This window comes from Bombina bombina, chromosome 2, assembly GCF_027579735.1.
Source record: "Bombina bombina isolate aBomBom1 chromosome 2, aBomBom1.pri, whole genome shotgun sequence".
Classification (NCBI taxonomy): domain Eukaryota; kingdom Metazoa; phylum Chordata; class Amphibia; order Anura; family Bombinatoridae; genus Bombina; species Bombina bombina.
Genome location: NC_069500.1, coordinates 382,009,413 through 382,024,907, shown reverse-complemented (window position 1 = coordinate 382,024,907; position 15,495 = coordinate 382,009,413).

Sequence of the window (15,495 nt, the reverse complement as noted above, 5' to 3'; positions counted from 1 at the left end):
CTACATTATACTTAGGAACCCCTAATCTGCTGCCCCCAACATCGCCGACACCTACATTATATTTATTAACACCTAATCTGCCGCCCCCAACGTCGCCGCCACCTACCTACATTTATTAACCCTTAATCTGCTCTGCTGCCCCAACGTCACCGCCACTATAATAAACATATTAACCCCTAAACCGCCGCACTCCCGCTTTGCAAACATTAGTTAAATATTATTAACCCCTAATCTGCCGGCCCTAACATTGACCCACCTACCTACATTTATTAACCCCTAATCTGCCATCCCCAACGTCGCTGCCACTATATTAAAGTTATTAACCCCTAAACCTAAGTCTAACCCTAAACCTAACACCCCCTAACTTAAATATAATTTAAATAAATATAAATAAAATTACTATAGTTAACTAAATTATTCCAATTTAAAACTAAATACTTACCTGTAAAATAAACCCTAAGCTAGCTACAATATAACTAACTAGCCCTAAAGCCCGTTCACACGGCCATTTTTTGCAGGGTACAGCGGTCCCACCCCTTGCGCTCTCTCCCTGCCCCTCTCTTTTGCTCTCTGTCCCCCCTTTCTTTTACGCTTTCTCTCCCCCTCTCTTTTGCACTCTCTCCCCTCTCTTTTGAGCTCTCTCTCTCCCCCCTCTCTTTTGCGCTCTCTCTCTCCCCCCCCCCTCTTTTGCGCTCTCTCTCTCCTCCCCTCTTTTGCGCTCTCTCTCTCCCCCCTTCTTTTGCGCTCTCTCTCTTCCCCCTCTTTTGCGCTCTCTCTCCCCCCCCCTCTTTTGCGCTCTCTCCCCCTCTCTTTTGCGCTCTCTGTCCCCCTCTCTTTTGTGCTCTCTCTCTCTCACCCCTCTCTTTTGCGCTCTCTCTCACCCCTCTCTTTTGCGCTCTCTCTCCCTCCTCTCTTTTGCGCTCTCTCTCTCCCCTGTCTCTCTCCCCCTCTCTCTCTCTCTCTCTCTCTCCCCTCTCTCACTCTCTTCCCTCTATCTCTCTCTCTCTCCCCTCTATCTCTCTCTCCCCTCTCTCTCTCTCCCCTCTCTCTCTCCCTCCTCTCTCTCTCTCTCCCCCCTCTCTCTCTCTCCCCCATCTCTCTCTCTCTCCCCCCCCTCTCTCTCTCTCTCTCTCTCTCTCTCCCACCTCTCTCTCTTTCTTCCCTCTCTCTCTCCCCCTCTCTCTCTCCCCCTCTCTCTCTCGCCTTTCTCTCTCTCTCCCCTCTCTCTCTCCCCTTTCTCTCTCTCTCCCCTCTCTCTCTCTCCCCCCTCTCTCCCCCCTCTCTCTCTCTCCTCCTCCTCCCCTCTTTTGAGCTGTTTTGAGCTCTCAGACTGCACAGCCTTTCACGGCCCGCCTGCCCCCCCCTTCATGCCCCCTCATGGCCCTCGCGCTCGGCCACGCCCCCTTCACGCTCGGCCACGTCCCCGGTCACGCTCGGTCACGCCCACTTCTGCTCGCACTGCAGAGCAGAGACTTAGGGACTCTCAAAGGCCAGGTGTGTTTGTCCTCGTGCTGTGCTGTCGCCTGCGCATGACAGCTTCAGACAAACACACTTGGCCTTTTATTATATAGGATAGTTACATTGTAACTAGCTTAGGGTTTATTTTTATTTTACAGGCAAGTTTGTATTTAACTAAATTATTCCAATTTAAAACTAAATACTTACCTGTAAAATAAACCCTAAGCTAGCTACAATATAACTAACTAGCCCTAAAGCCCGTTCACACGGCCATTTTTCGCAGGGTACAGCGGTCCCACCCCTTGCGCTCTCTCCCTGCCCCTCTCTTTTGCTCTCTGTCCCCCCTTTCTTTTACGCTTTCTCTCCCCCTCTCTTTTGCACTCTCTCCCCTGTCTTTTGAGCTCTCTCTCTCCCCCCTCTCTTTTGCGCTCTCTCTCTCCCCCCCCCCCTCTTTTGCGCTCTCTCTCTCCCCCCCTCTTTTGCGCTCTCTCTCTCCCCCCTTCTTTTGCGCTCTCTCTCTCTTCCCCCTCTTTTGCGCTCTCTCTCCCCCCCCTCTTTTGCGCTCTCTCCTCCTCTCTTTTGCGCTCTCTCTCCCCCTCTCTTTTGTGCTCTCTCTCTCTCACCCCTCTCTTTTGCGCTCTCTCTCACCCCTCTCTTTTGCGCTCTCTCTCCCTCCTCTCTTTTGCGCTCTCTCTCTCCCCTGTCTCTCTCCCCCTCTCTCTCTCTCTCTCTCTTCTCTCTCTCTCTCTCTCTCTCTCTCCCCTCTCTCACTCTCTTCCCTCTATCTCTCTCTCTCTCCCCTCTATCTCTCTCTCCCCTCTATCTCTCTCTCTCTCTCCCCTCTCTCTCTCCCTCCTCTCTCTCTCTCTCTCTCCCCCCTCTCTCTCTCTCCCCCATCTCTCTCTCTCTCCCCCCCTCTCTCTCTCTCTCTCTCTCTCTCTCTCCCACCTCTCTCTCTTTCTTCCCTCTCTCTCTCCCCCTCTCTCTCTCCCCCTCTCTCTCGCCTTTCTCTCTCTCTCCCCTCTCTCTCTCCCCTTTCTCTCTCTCTCCCCTCTCTCTCTCTCCCCCCTCTCTCTCCTCTCTCTCTCCACTCTCTCCCTATCCCCCCCCTCTCTCCCTCCCCCTCCCCTCTTTCTCTCTCCCTCCCCTCTCTCTCTCTCCCTTCCCTCTCTCTCTCTCTCTCCTCTCTCTCTCTCTCTCCCTCCTCTCTCTCACTCCCCCCTCCCCTCTCTCTCTCTCCCTCCCCCTCCCCTCTCTCACTCCCCCTCCCCCCTCTCTCTCCCTCCCCCTCCCCTCTCTCTCTCCCTCCCCTCTCTCTCTCCCTCCCCTCTCTCTCTCACTCCCCCTCCCCTCTCTCTCTCACTCCCCCTCTCTCTCTCCCTCCCCTCTCTCTCTCCCCCCTCTCTCTCTCTCCTCCTCCTCCCCTCTCTCTCTCCTCCCCTCTCTCTCCCCCCTCCCCCTCTCTCTCTTTCCCATCCCCCTCTCTTTCTCTTCCCCCCCTCTCTTTTGATCTCTCTGTCCCCTTTCTTTTGCTTTCCCTCCCCCTCTCTTTTGCTGTCTCTCCCCCTCTCTTTTTCTCCCTCTCTTGTGCTCTCTTTATCTCCCCTCTTGATCTCTCTCTCCCCTCTTGATCTCTCTCTCACCTTTCTTATCTTTTCCCTACCCCCTCTCTCCCCTCTTTTGAGCTGTTTTGAGCTCTCAGACTGCACAGCCTTTCACGGCCCGCCTGCCCCCCCCTTCATGCCCCCTCATGGCCCTCGCGCTCGGCCACGCCCCCTTCACGCTCGGCCACGTCCCCGGTCACGCTCGGTCACGCCCACTTCTGCTCGCACTGCAGAGCAGAGACTTAGGGACTCTCAAAGGCCAGGTGTGTTTGTCCTCGTGCTGTGCTGTCTACTGCGCATGACAGCTTCAGACAAACACACTTGGCCTTTTATTATATAGGATAGTTACATTGTAACTAGCTTAGGGTTTATTTTTATTTTACAGGCAAGTTTGTATTTATTTTAACTAGGTACAATAGTTATTAAATAGTTATTAACTATTTAATAACTACCTAGTTAAAATAAATACAAAAGTACCTGTAAAATAAAACCTAACCTAAGTTACAATTACATCTAACACTACACTACAATTAAATTATTTCCCTAAATTAAATACAATTAAATACAATTAAATTAAATTATCTAAAGTACAAAAAGAAACAAACACTAAATTACAGAAAATAATAAACAAATTACAAGATTTTTAAACTAATTACATCTAATCTAATCCCCCTAACAAAATAAAAAGCCCCCCAAAATAAAAAAGCCCTACCCTACACTAAATTACAAATAGCCCTTAAAAGGGCCTTTTGCGGGGCATTGCCCCAAAGTAATCAGCTCTTTTACCTGTAAAAAAAAAGTACAAATCCCCCCACAACATTAAAACCCACCACCCACACAACCAACCCTACTCTAAAACCCACCCAATACCCCCTTAAAAAACCTAACACTAACCCCTTGAAGATCACCTTACAGAGAGAAGTCTGCATCCAACCGGGCCGAAGTCCTCAATGAAGTCGGGAGAAGTCTTCATCCAACCGGGCTGAAGTCTTCAACGATGCCGGGAGAAGTCTTCATCCAAGCCGTGTGAAGTGGTCCTCCAGACGGGCAGAAGTGTTCATCCAGACGGCATCTTCTATCTTCATCCATCTGGCGCGGAGCGGGTCCATTTTCAAGACATCCGACGAAGGTACCTTTAAGTGACGTCATCCAGGATGGTGTCCCTTCAATTCCGATTGGCTGATAGAATTTTATCAGCCAATCGGAAATAAGGTAGAAAAAATCCAATTGGCTGATGCAATCAGCCAATAGGATTGAAGTTCAATCCTATTGGCTGATCCAATCAGCCAATAGGATTGAGCTTGCATTCTATTGTCTGATTGGATAAGCTAATAGGATTGAACTTCAATTAAATAAAGGTAGTTAGATTCCGATTGGCTGATAGAATTCTATGAGCCAATCGGAATTAAAGTAGAAAAAATCCTATTGGCTGATTGGATCAGACAATAGGATTGAACTTGCATTCTATTGGCTGATTGGAACAGCAAATAGAATGCCAGCTCAATCCTATTGGCTGATTGCATCAGCCAATAGGATTTTTTCTACCTTAATTCCGATTGGCTGACAGAATTCGATCAGCCAATCGAATTGAAGGAACGCCATCTTGGATGAGGTCACTTAAAGGTACCCTCATTCTGTGTTAGCCGTCGATTGAAGAGGATGCTCCGCGTCGGATGTCTTGAAGATGGACCCGCTCCGCGCCGGATGGATGAAGATAGAAGATGCCGTCTGGATGAAGACTTCTGCCCATCTGGAGGACCACTTCACCCGGGTTGGATGAAGACTTCTCCGGCTTCGTTGAGGACTTCGGCCCCTTTGGATGAAGACTTCTCCCGGTAAGGTGATCTTCAAGGGGTTAGTGTTAGCTTTTTTTAAGGGGGTATTGGCTGGGTTTTAGAGTAGGGTTGGTTGTGTGGGTGGTGGGTTTTAATGTTGGGGGGGATTTGTAATTTTTTTTACAGGTAAAAGAGCTGATTATTTTGGGGCAATGCCCCACAAAAGGCCCTTTTAAGGGCTATTTGTAATTTAGTGTAGGGTAGGGCTTTTTTATTTTGGGGGGGCTTTTTTATTTTGTTAGGGGAATTAGATTAGGTGTAATTAGTTTAAAAATATTGTAATTTGTTTATTATTTTCTGTAATTTAATGTTTTGTTTTTTTTGTACTTTAGATAATTTAATTTAATTGTATTTAATTGTATTTAATTTAGGGAAATCATTTAATTGTAGTGTAGTGTTAGGTATAATTGTAACTTAGGTTAGGTTTTATTTTACAGATACTTTTGTGTTTATTTTAACTAGGTAGTTATTAAATAGTTAATAACTATTTAATAACTATTGTACCTAGTTAAAATAAATACAAACTTGCCTGGAAAATAAAAATAAACCCTAAGCTAGATACAATGTAACTATTAGTTATATTGTAGCTAGCTTAGGGTTTATTTTATAGGTAAGTATTTAGTTTTAAATAGGAATAATGTAGTTAATTATAATAATTTTATTTATATTGATTTAAATTATATTTAAGTTAGGGGGTGTTAGGGTTAGGGTTAGACTTAGGTTTAGGGGTTAATAATTTTAATATAGTGGCGGTGACATTGGGGGCGGCAGATAAGGGGTTAATAAATGTAGGTAGGTGGCGTCGATGTTAGGGCCAGCAGATTAGGGGTTAATAATATTTAACTAATGTTTGCTAGGCAGGAGTGCGGCGGTTTAGGGGTTAATATATTTATTATAGTGGCGGCGATGTCCGGTTCGGCAGATCAGGGGTTAAGATTTTTATTTTAGTGTTTGCGATGTGTGGGGGCCTCGGTTTAGGGGTTAATAGGTAGTTTATGGGTGTTAGTGTACTTTTTAGCACTTTAGTTAAGAGTTTTATGCTACGGCGTTGTAGTGTAAAACTCTTAACTACTGACTTTAAAATGCAGTACCAGTGTTGACAGGAGAGGGTCTACCGCTCACTTTTTGGCAGACTCGTAATACCGGCGCTATGCAAGTCCATTGAAAAAATAGGATACACAATTTACGTAAGTGGATTTGCGGTATTTCCAAGTCTGGCAAAAAAGTGAGCGGTACACCTATACCTGCAAGACTCGTAATACCAGCGGGCGTTAAAAAGCAGCATTGGGACCTGCCAGCGGTGCTTTTTAAGCCTAAAACACAACTCGTAATCTAGCCGATAGTTCTTTACAAGCAGCAGTGTAGTTATAAAATGATCAAGGGCATTCAAGGGACAGTTTAGTCAAAAATAAACTTTCATGATTCAGATAGGGCATGCAATTTTAAACAGCTTTCCAATGTCATTTTATCATCAATTTTGCTTTGTTCTATTGGTATTCTTAGTTAAAAGCTAAACCAAGGAGGTTACATTTTTAACAACTAGAGGGTGTTAGTTCATGTGTGCCATATAGATAACATTGTGGGCATGCCCATGGAGTTACCTAGGAGTTAGCACTGATTGGCTAAATTGCAAGTCTGTCAAAATAACTGAAATAAGGGGGCAGTCTGCAGATGTAATGCTTGTGGGATACTCCTCTATCAGACCGAACTCGGATAGTAGTCTTGTTATCCCGGGGTCGAGCCAGAATGATAGGGAATATCCCAGAGCAGAGAAGTTTTGCAAGATGAGATAAATAGCACTCACCACAGGCAGAACAGTCCTTGGCGGCAACAGGCAGGAAACCAGAGGAAAACCACTAGGATGGTCAGGCAGGCAGGGTATGGCAACAGTAAGGCAGTCCAGAGGTAAACCACTAGGATGGACAGGCAGGCAGGCAGGGTTTGGCAACAGTAAGGCAATCCAGGGAAATAGGGGTTAACAGGTAGAGTGGTCAGACAAGCAGAGTTCAGCAGCAGTATATAAATCCAGCAGTTAAGGGGTAAAGAGGCAGAGTGGTCAGATAAGCAGAGTTCAGCAGCAGTATATCAATCCAGCAGTTAAGGGGTAAAGAGGCAGAGTGGTCAGACAAGCAGAGTTCAACAGCAAAATAACAGTCCATCATACAAATTAATAAGACCCAGGAGAACAGTAAGTAACACCTATACTTGGGCAGAGATAGATAGGACTGAAGTTTCTTACATAGGCGCAGGATTCGCGCCACAGGAGATCCAGACCGGCTTCTGAAGGAGTAAGCGTGTTGCGATGACATCACCGCCGCACACAGAGAGGAGCCGATTCCCCCCTAGGCAATGAACAGACAGCAGACACCGCTTCCCTAGCAACAGCTAGAGCGGTGCGGTGCGACATAGCCCCCCTCTCAAGGGTTCCCTCCGGGAACCAGAGTCGGCCTCAAAGGATGAGCAGCATGGAATCTAGAGACAAAGGATGGAGCATGCACATCACAGGCAGGAACCCAGGAACGATCCGCCACAGAGTAACCCTTCCAATGTACCAGATAATGCAGTTGTCTGTGTCTGTATCTGGAGTCCAGGATCTTAGAAACCTCATAATCAGGGTCACCACAGACCAGGAACAGAGAAGGAGGGGCTCGGAGCTGGGTATATCTATTCTTGATGTAAGGCTTGAGTAGTGAGATATGGAAGACTGGGTGTATGTGCAGGGTTTTGGGCAAGGCCACTTTATAGGCAACAGGAGACAGTGTTTTCAGGACTTTGTAAGGACCAATAAACCTAGGCCCCAATTTGTGACAGGGTTGATGTAGATGATAATGTAGAGTAGAGACCCAAACAGGTTCACCTTCTGAGAGGGCATGTAAACTTTTTATACCTAGAGACAGCTGAACATAGCTGAGAGCGAATACATTGCCAATGTGTGGTGAGTTCAGTAACGTGTCGATCTGCAGCAGGAACCCCAGTGGACTGAGCAGAAAGATGAACGACATGAGGTTGATACCCTGCTGCCGCTTGAAATGGAGAACATCAAAGTGAAGAGTGCCAATGAGTGTTTCTTGCCAGCTCCGCTAGGGGTAACAACTCGGACCAGTTGGTATGGAGAGCGTTGACAAAGGCTCTAAGATAAGCCTCAAGATCCTGGTTTTCTCTCTCAGTTAGTCCATTGGTCTGAGGATGGTAGCCAGAAGACAAGGAAACAGTGGTTCCAATTAATTTACAAAAGGCTCTCCAAAAGGTAGAAATGAATTGTGGACTTCTGTTGGAAACAATATTCACAGGAATGCAATGAAGTCGTACCACATGCAGAACGAAAAGAGACGATAATTCTTGGGCAGAAGGCAGTTTTGTTAGGGGTACAAAATGAACCAGTCTGGAAAAGCGATACACCACAACCCAGATAACTGTATGGTGGTCTGAAGGAGGAAGGTCCACAATGAAATCCATTGTTATGTGTGTCCATTGTTGTTTGGGAATGGACAATGGTTGGAGAAAGCCGGGAGGCAAGGATCGGGGAGTTTTGTTGGCAGCACAAGTTGTGCAGGCTCTTACATAATCCTGAGCATCAGACTTCATAGTAGGCCACCATACGTGTTGGGAATGACGCTTAAAAGTCCTTGTCAAACCAGGATGTCCTGAGAGTTTACTGTCATGAGCCCAGGACAGAAGTGCTTAGGCTCAGAAGTACAAAAAAGATATCGGAAGCCACAGGGGCTTCAGGAGGTTTATTAGACTGGGCACGTTGCAGTCTTATAAGAAGGGTGGTATTTAATTGAGCAACCACACAGGAAGGAGGTATGATATGTTCAATAGGAGCTTCAGAGGAATAACTTGAGTGAGGAAACTGACTGGAAAGGGCATCTGCCTTCTTTTTTTTGGTCCCAGGAAGATAAGAGACCACAAAGTTAAAATGGGAAAAGATCAAGGCCCACCTGACCTGTCAAGGATTGAGTCAGTGAGCAGTCTCTAGGTAAGTCAGATTCTTGTGGTCAGTGAGAATCTAAATGGGATTAGAGTTGCCTTCCAACCAATGATGTCATTCAGTCAAGGCCATCTTAATGTTCACGATTACCCACATCGTAATTCCTCTCTGCAGGAGTAAAACGTTTAGAAAAAAAGGCTGCAGGGTGCGACTTGGAGGTTAAAGGATCCCTTTGGATTAGAACCGCTCCAGTCCCTATCTCGGATGCATCAACCTCTAAAGTGAACTGTAGGTCAGGATCAGGATGGCGGAGCACAGGAGCAGAATAGAAAGCCTTTTTGAGACGAGTAAAGGCATGTATGGCCTCAGGGGGCCAATGTTTACAGTCTTTTATACAGTCTTTTTGTTAATTCAGTGAGTGGAGCGACTATTTGGGAAAAGCTCTTTATAGACTTGCGGTAGTAATTGGAGAACCCCAAGAATCTCTGCAATTCCTTTAATGCAGTAGGTTGAGGCCACTCAAAAACTGCGCTGAGTTTAGCAGGATCCATGGCAAAACCTTCTTTCGAGATGACATAGCCAAGGAACTGGATCTAAACTTAGTCAAACTCACATTTTTCAAGTTTGGCTACTAAAGAATTGTCTCTGAGACATTGAAGTACCTGTCTCACGTGCTTATGATGCTCCTCCTGAGTGGAAGAAAAAATACGGATGTCATCCAGGTAGATAATGACAGTGCAATTGAGGAGGTCACGGAAGACATTGTTGACAAATGCCTGAAAGACTGCAGGGGTATTACACAGCCCAAAGGGCATTATGAGGTATTGGTAATGCCTGATCTTGTGTTGAAGGCGGTCTTCCATTCGTGGCCTGTGAAGATACGGATCAGATTGTATGCCCCACGTAAGTCCAACTTGGTGAAGAAGCGAGAATTCTGGAGTGAGTCATAGAGCTCGGTGATCAAAGGAATGGGATAGCGGTTCTTAATAGTTATATTGTTCAAGGCCCTGTAGTCGATGCAGGGTCTGAGCCCACCATCCGTCTTACTGACGAAAAAGAAACCTGCCCCAGCAGGAGAGGAGGAAGGACGTATGAAGCCTTTAGCTAGATTCTCCTGGATATACTCCTCCATAGATTTGGTTTCAGTGGATAAGTGGATAAGTCCTCCCTTTAGGAAGTGGGGCTCCGGGAAAGAGGTCAATTTTGCAGTCATAAGGATGGTGGGGTGGTAGCACGTTGGCTGCCTTTTTCTCATACACATCTGTGAAGTCCGTATATACTGAGGGATGGTTTGGAGGAGTATGTATACTGGCTATGGGGATGCGGAGCATAGGAGTAACTTTAGCAAGGCAGGAATGGAAACAGGAGGTACCCCAGGAGGCCAGTTGTCCTTCAGCCCAGTCAAACTGTGGATTGTGTATATGAAGCCCAGGAAGACCAAGGATGACAGTCTGTGCTGGAGAATGAATGACCTCGAACTACAGCTGTTCGGTATGAAGGACTCCCACAGTCAGGGTCAGGGGTGCTGACTCAAAATGGATCAACCCTGAACCAAGGGGGGTGCCATCCAGAGTAGTTATTTTGAGACTATGTCTTTTCTGAAGAAGAGGCAAGCCAGCTTGAATCATAAAACGGTGATCTAGAAAGTTTCCAGCTGCTCCTGAATCAATGAAGGCTTGAATGTGGACAGTATTCTGAAGGAAGGTAAGGGTTAGAAGTACCAGAATCCAAGTGGAGTTAGGGGATAAGTTGTGATCATGCTTAGAGGTACCCCAGTGATATCCCCTAAGCATTGGCTTTTCCCGGCCGAATGTCACAGCCCTTTAGTTGGTGGGTGTTAGATCCACAATAAAAGCATAGTATCAATCTCCTTCTTCTCTGTCTTTCAGATTCTGAAGGCTTGATGGGTTCCTCCACTGGGGTAACTTGAGCTCTTGAAGGGGTAGAGGATACTGCCAAAATCGGACGAATAGGAGGACGGGAGGGAAGGGCCCTCCTAGTTCTGTATTTTTCTGCTTGTCTCTCCTGGAAGCGAGAGTCCAGACTGATACAAAGTGAAATAAAGTCATCCAAAGAAGAAGGAACATCACGATAAGTGAGTTCATCTTTGATGCGTTCATGCAGACCCCTCCTAAAGGCTGCCTTAAGAGCACTGCCATCCCAAGTGGTTTCCAGTGCCAAGGTGCGAAACTCGATGGCGAATTGTGCCACAGTTATATTGCCCTGGCAGAGGTCCAGGAGAGAAAATTCTGCAGCAGAGGTACGGACAGAAGTCCCAGACACAGAAGATAATGCAGAAATGAAATCATCAGCATCATGAAGGAGTGGAGCGTTTGTTCCAAAAGGGGGGAGACCCAGGCTAGGGACTTGTCTTTCAGTAAGGAAATGATAAAGGTGACCCTTGACTGGTGAGACTAAAAGGTGTGAGGATCATTGCAGAAGTGCAGCCTGCATTGGTTAAGAAAAACCCTGCAATCAGTAATACCTTCATACTTGTCAGGAAATTGTATCCAGGGTATACTTCCAGAAGCAGAGGAAGAAGCAGCAGTACTAGGAGTAGGGACGGGTGGTACAACAACAGGAGCGGTATTCCTCGCTGTTACTAGTAGGGAGAGTTGAGCGGTAATAGCCTCTAGCTTGGAATCCATATTCTGCAACTGTGTGGTATGGGTTCCAAACATCTGTCCCTGAAGATAAACTGCCCGTGCCACCTCACCTGGCTCCATGGCCCAAGTATAATGTAATGCTTGTGGGATACTCCTCTATCAGACCGAACTCTGCCAGTAGTCTTGTTATCCCCGCGTCGAGCTGGAATTATAGGGAATATCCCAGAGCAGAGAAGGTTTGCAAGATGATATAAATGGCACTCACCACAGGTAGGACAGTCCTTGGCTGCAACAGGCAGGAAACCAGAGGCAAACCACTTGGATGGTCAGGCAGGCAGGGTTTGGCAACAGTAAGGCAGTGCAGAGGTAAATCACTAGGATGGTCAGGCAGGCAGGGTTTGGCAACAGTAAGGCAGTCCAGAGGGAAACCACTAGGATGGTCAGGCAGGCAGGGTTTGGCAACAGTAAGGCAGTCCAGAGGTAAACCACTAGGATGGTCAGGCAGGCAGGGTTTGGCAACAATAAGGCAATCCAGGGCAATAGGGGTTAACAGGTAGAGTGGTCAGACAAGCAAGGTTCAGCAGCAGTATATCAATCCAGCAGTTAAGGGGTAAAGAGGCAGAGTAGTCGGACAAGCAGAGTTCAGCAGCAAAATAACATTCCAGCATATGAGTTAATAACACCCAGAACAGTAAGTAACATCTATACTTGAGCAGAGATAGGTATGACTGAAGTTACTTACATACGCGCAGGATTCGCGCCACAGGAGATCCAGACCGGCTTCTGAAGGAGGAAGCGTGCAAGCAGAGAGGAGCCGACTCCCCCCTAGGCAACGAGCAGAAAGCAGGTGCTGCGTGCCTAGAAACAGCTAGAACTGCGTGGCACAACAGCAGAGGTTTAGATGCAAGGTACTTACAGAGGTAAAAAGTGTTTTACTATCTCAGTGTTAGTTATGCAAAATGGGGTATTGGGTAATAAAGACATTATCAATTTTTTTAAACAATAAACATTCTGGTGTAGACTTTCCCTTTAAAACACTTATTGCTGTTTTATGTCCATTAAACAGAGTATCAAAAAAGTGAAACATTGGTAAATGGCCCTCTTGTTTGTCTATATTCTTCCATCCGGGCACATTCCAGACTTTTAGGAAACCTAGATAATGTGCTTCACACAGTTTTTCAAATGGCTTTTTTTTTTCCTTTGGAAATCTTTTAGAAAATAAGGTTATGATTTTCGAGTGGCTGTGCACCACAAACGCCATCAGTACTTTGCATGGAGAGAATGACAATAGTATTCCAATCCATCAGCAAGGTTTTGTTTTTTTCTTTTGACTTTTTATTTCAACAGCTTTTACTTCCTGGAAACCCATTTTTTCTTTTTCTGAAATGTGTACCCTGGATTTTTATAGTAATAACATTACTTATAGGAGAGTGCTCACTATTAGTTTTAGTGACTAAATAGTCAAAACAACAGACATTTTATTTATATACAAACTTCTTTTTTAAATATAGAATGTTGCAGATACGAAAAATATTTTTTTGTCAAATGTAACAGATTGCATATTGTTTATGGAAAAGCAGCTATCATAAAAAAGATACGTGTATAAATGTATATGTGTAGTTATGTGTAAACACAAACACATATAAACAAAGATATACACATAAATATATATAATTTTGAACCTTTCCCAGTTAAATACCTTGAATCACAATTTTTATTAAAGGGATACTAAACCCATTTTTTTTCTTTAATGATTCAGATAGAGCATGCAATTTTAAGTAACTTTCTATTTTACTCCTATTATCAATTTTTCTTTGTTCTCTTGCTATCTTTATTTAAAAGACAGGAATGTATAGCTTAGGGTCCGCTCCATTTTTTGGATCAGAACCTGGGTTATGCTTGCTTATTGGTGGCTAAATGTAAATGTTCCTTTGCTACAGGTAAAAAAGTTAACCGGTAGCATTACTATTATTAAAAAAATGTTTAAATAGTGAGTAAAAGGAATATGGTATATAACAGATGTTGGACTTAGAAAGGGCTCAAAGGTGTGTGTATATATCCACCTGTAATCTATATATCCACCTGTAATCTACGCCATCCTCTGCAACTGTAAGAAGCTGTAATTATTTAGTTACAAAAATATTAAACACTGCCCCTAAATATTAGACATTTGATTAATGGGATAGTGTACTCCAGAATTTTTATTGTTTAAAAAGATAAAAAAAAAACCTTTATTACCCATTCCCCAGTTTTGCATAACCAACACAGTTATAATAATACACGTTTTACCTCTGTGATTACCTTGTATCTAAGGCTCTGCAGACTGCGCCTTATCTCAGTTCTTTTGGCAGACATGCATTTTAGCCAATAGGTGCTCACTCTATGGATTGAGCAAAATTTTATGTATATGGCACACATGAACTAGCACTGCTTAGCTGTGAAAAACTGTCAAAGTACACTGAAATGAGAGGCGGCATTTAAGGTCTTAGAAATTAGCATATGAGCCTACCTAGGTTTAGCTTTTAATAAAGAATACCAAGAGAACAAAGCAATTTTGATGATAAAAGTAAATTGGAAAGTTGTTTAAAATTACATGCCCTATCTGAATTATGAAAGTTTGATTTTAACTAAACTGTCCCTTTATGTTAAAGGTCACAGTTTTTCCTGTTTCAGCTTCATTTCTTTGATATGATTGAACTGTATCTCATTATTTGTGTAAAGATGTAATGTTATGTCTACCTAATAATGTGAGGATAACTGGTATGCTTTTTATTTTTCTCTAAATCAATCATTCTGTGCTCTTATTTGTTACAATGTTGTTTGTCAGCTGGACGTCTTTGTAGTTTTATAAAATAAGTCTAAAGTTCTAAATTGACAGGAAACTAGGTCATTACCAAAGAAGGCTCTCTATTGCACTCATTAGCTTGCTGTAAACTTCTAACTCAACACAGTATTTTTTGGCTTTCTTAAGAATACTATTCCAATCCACCAGAAGCACATCTGGTTGAATGAGTTAACCCATTTAAATTAAAGGGACATTCCAGTCAAAATTTAAATGCACATAAATTAATTATATCTTTGAATAGGAACATAATTACAATATAAATGTATTAGCTAAAATGCTTCAAATAAAGGTTATCACTGTTTTTGTGTAAGCATTTTTCTCTGCACGTGCATGTGGAGTATAGCTAGATATTGTCAGTGCACCAGCATTTTAAATACTACAACTGCTCTGAGTGCCAGTGGGGCTTGCCACATGCCAGCAATTAACAAATTGAGTAATTACCAGATGGTACAAACACGTTAGACTCTCTGAACAAGTAATGTGTTTAAAATGCTGGTGCATATTTAAATACACTTTTGAAACAGCTATAGCTTTTATCAGAAGCAGTTTTGCTAATAGATGTATATTACAAAAATGCTTCTACTCAAAACTGAAATGCATCCATGTGGATTCTGATTTTCACTGGAATGTCCCTTTAAGTATATATTATAAAAAAAATCTGAATGTTTTGCTTTCAAATCTTAAAGGGACATAAAACTAAAAAAATGTGTTTCATGATTTAGACAGAACATAAAATTTTAAACAACTTTCCAATTTAATTTGATCAAATTTTCTTTGTTTTCATTGTATCCTTTGTTGAAAAGCAGGGTCGTAAGCTCAGTAGTGTGCACGTGACTGCAGCACTACATGGCAGCGGTTTTGCAACAATGTTATACATTAGCAAGAGCCCTAGATGGCAGCACTATTTCCTGTCATGTAGTGCTTCAGGCATGTGCACGCAGCCTACTTAGATATCTCTTTAACAGAGAATAACATGAGAACTAAGCACATTTGATGATAAAATCACTTTTTTAAAATTGTATTCTCTATCTGAATAGTGAATTTTTTGGGGGGGGTTTAATGTCCCTTTAAGGGAGCAGACATTTAATGGGCTTCTCTGAAAGAACATCATGGTTTTTTGGAGGAGAATGTCATGCACATATTGATTCATTATTACTGACGAATACCTAAGGTGTTTGTATTTTATTTGATATTTCTAACAAGCTTAATTCATGTG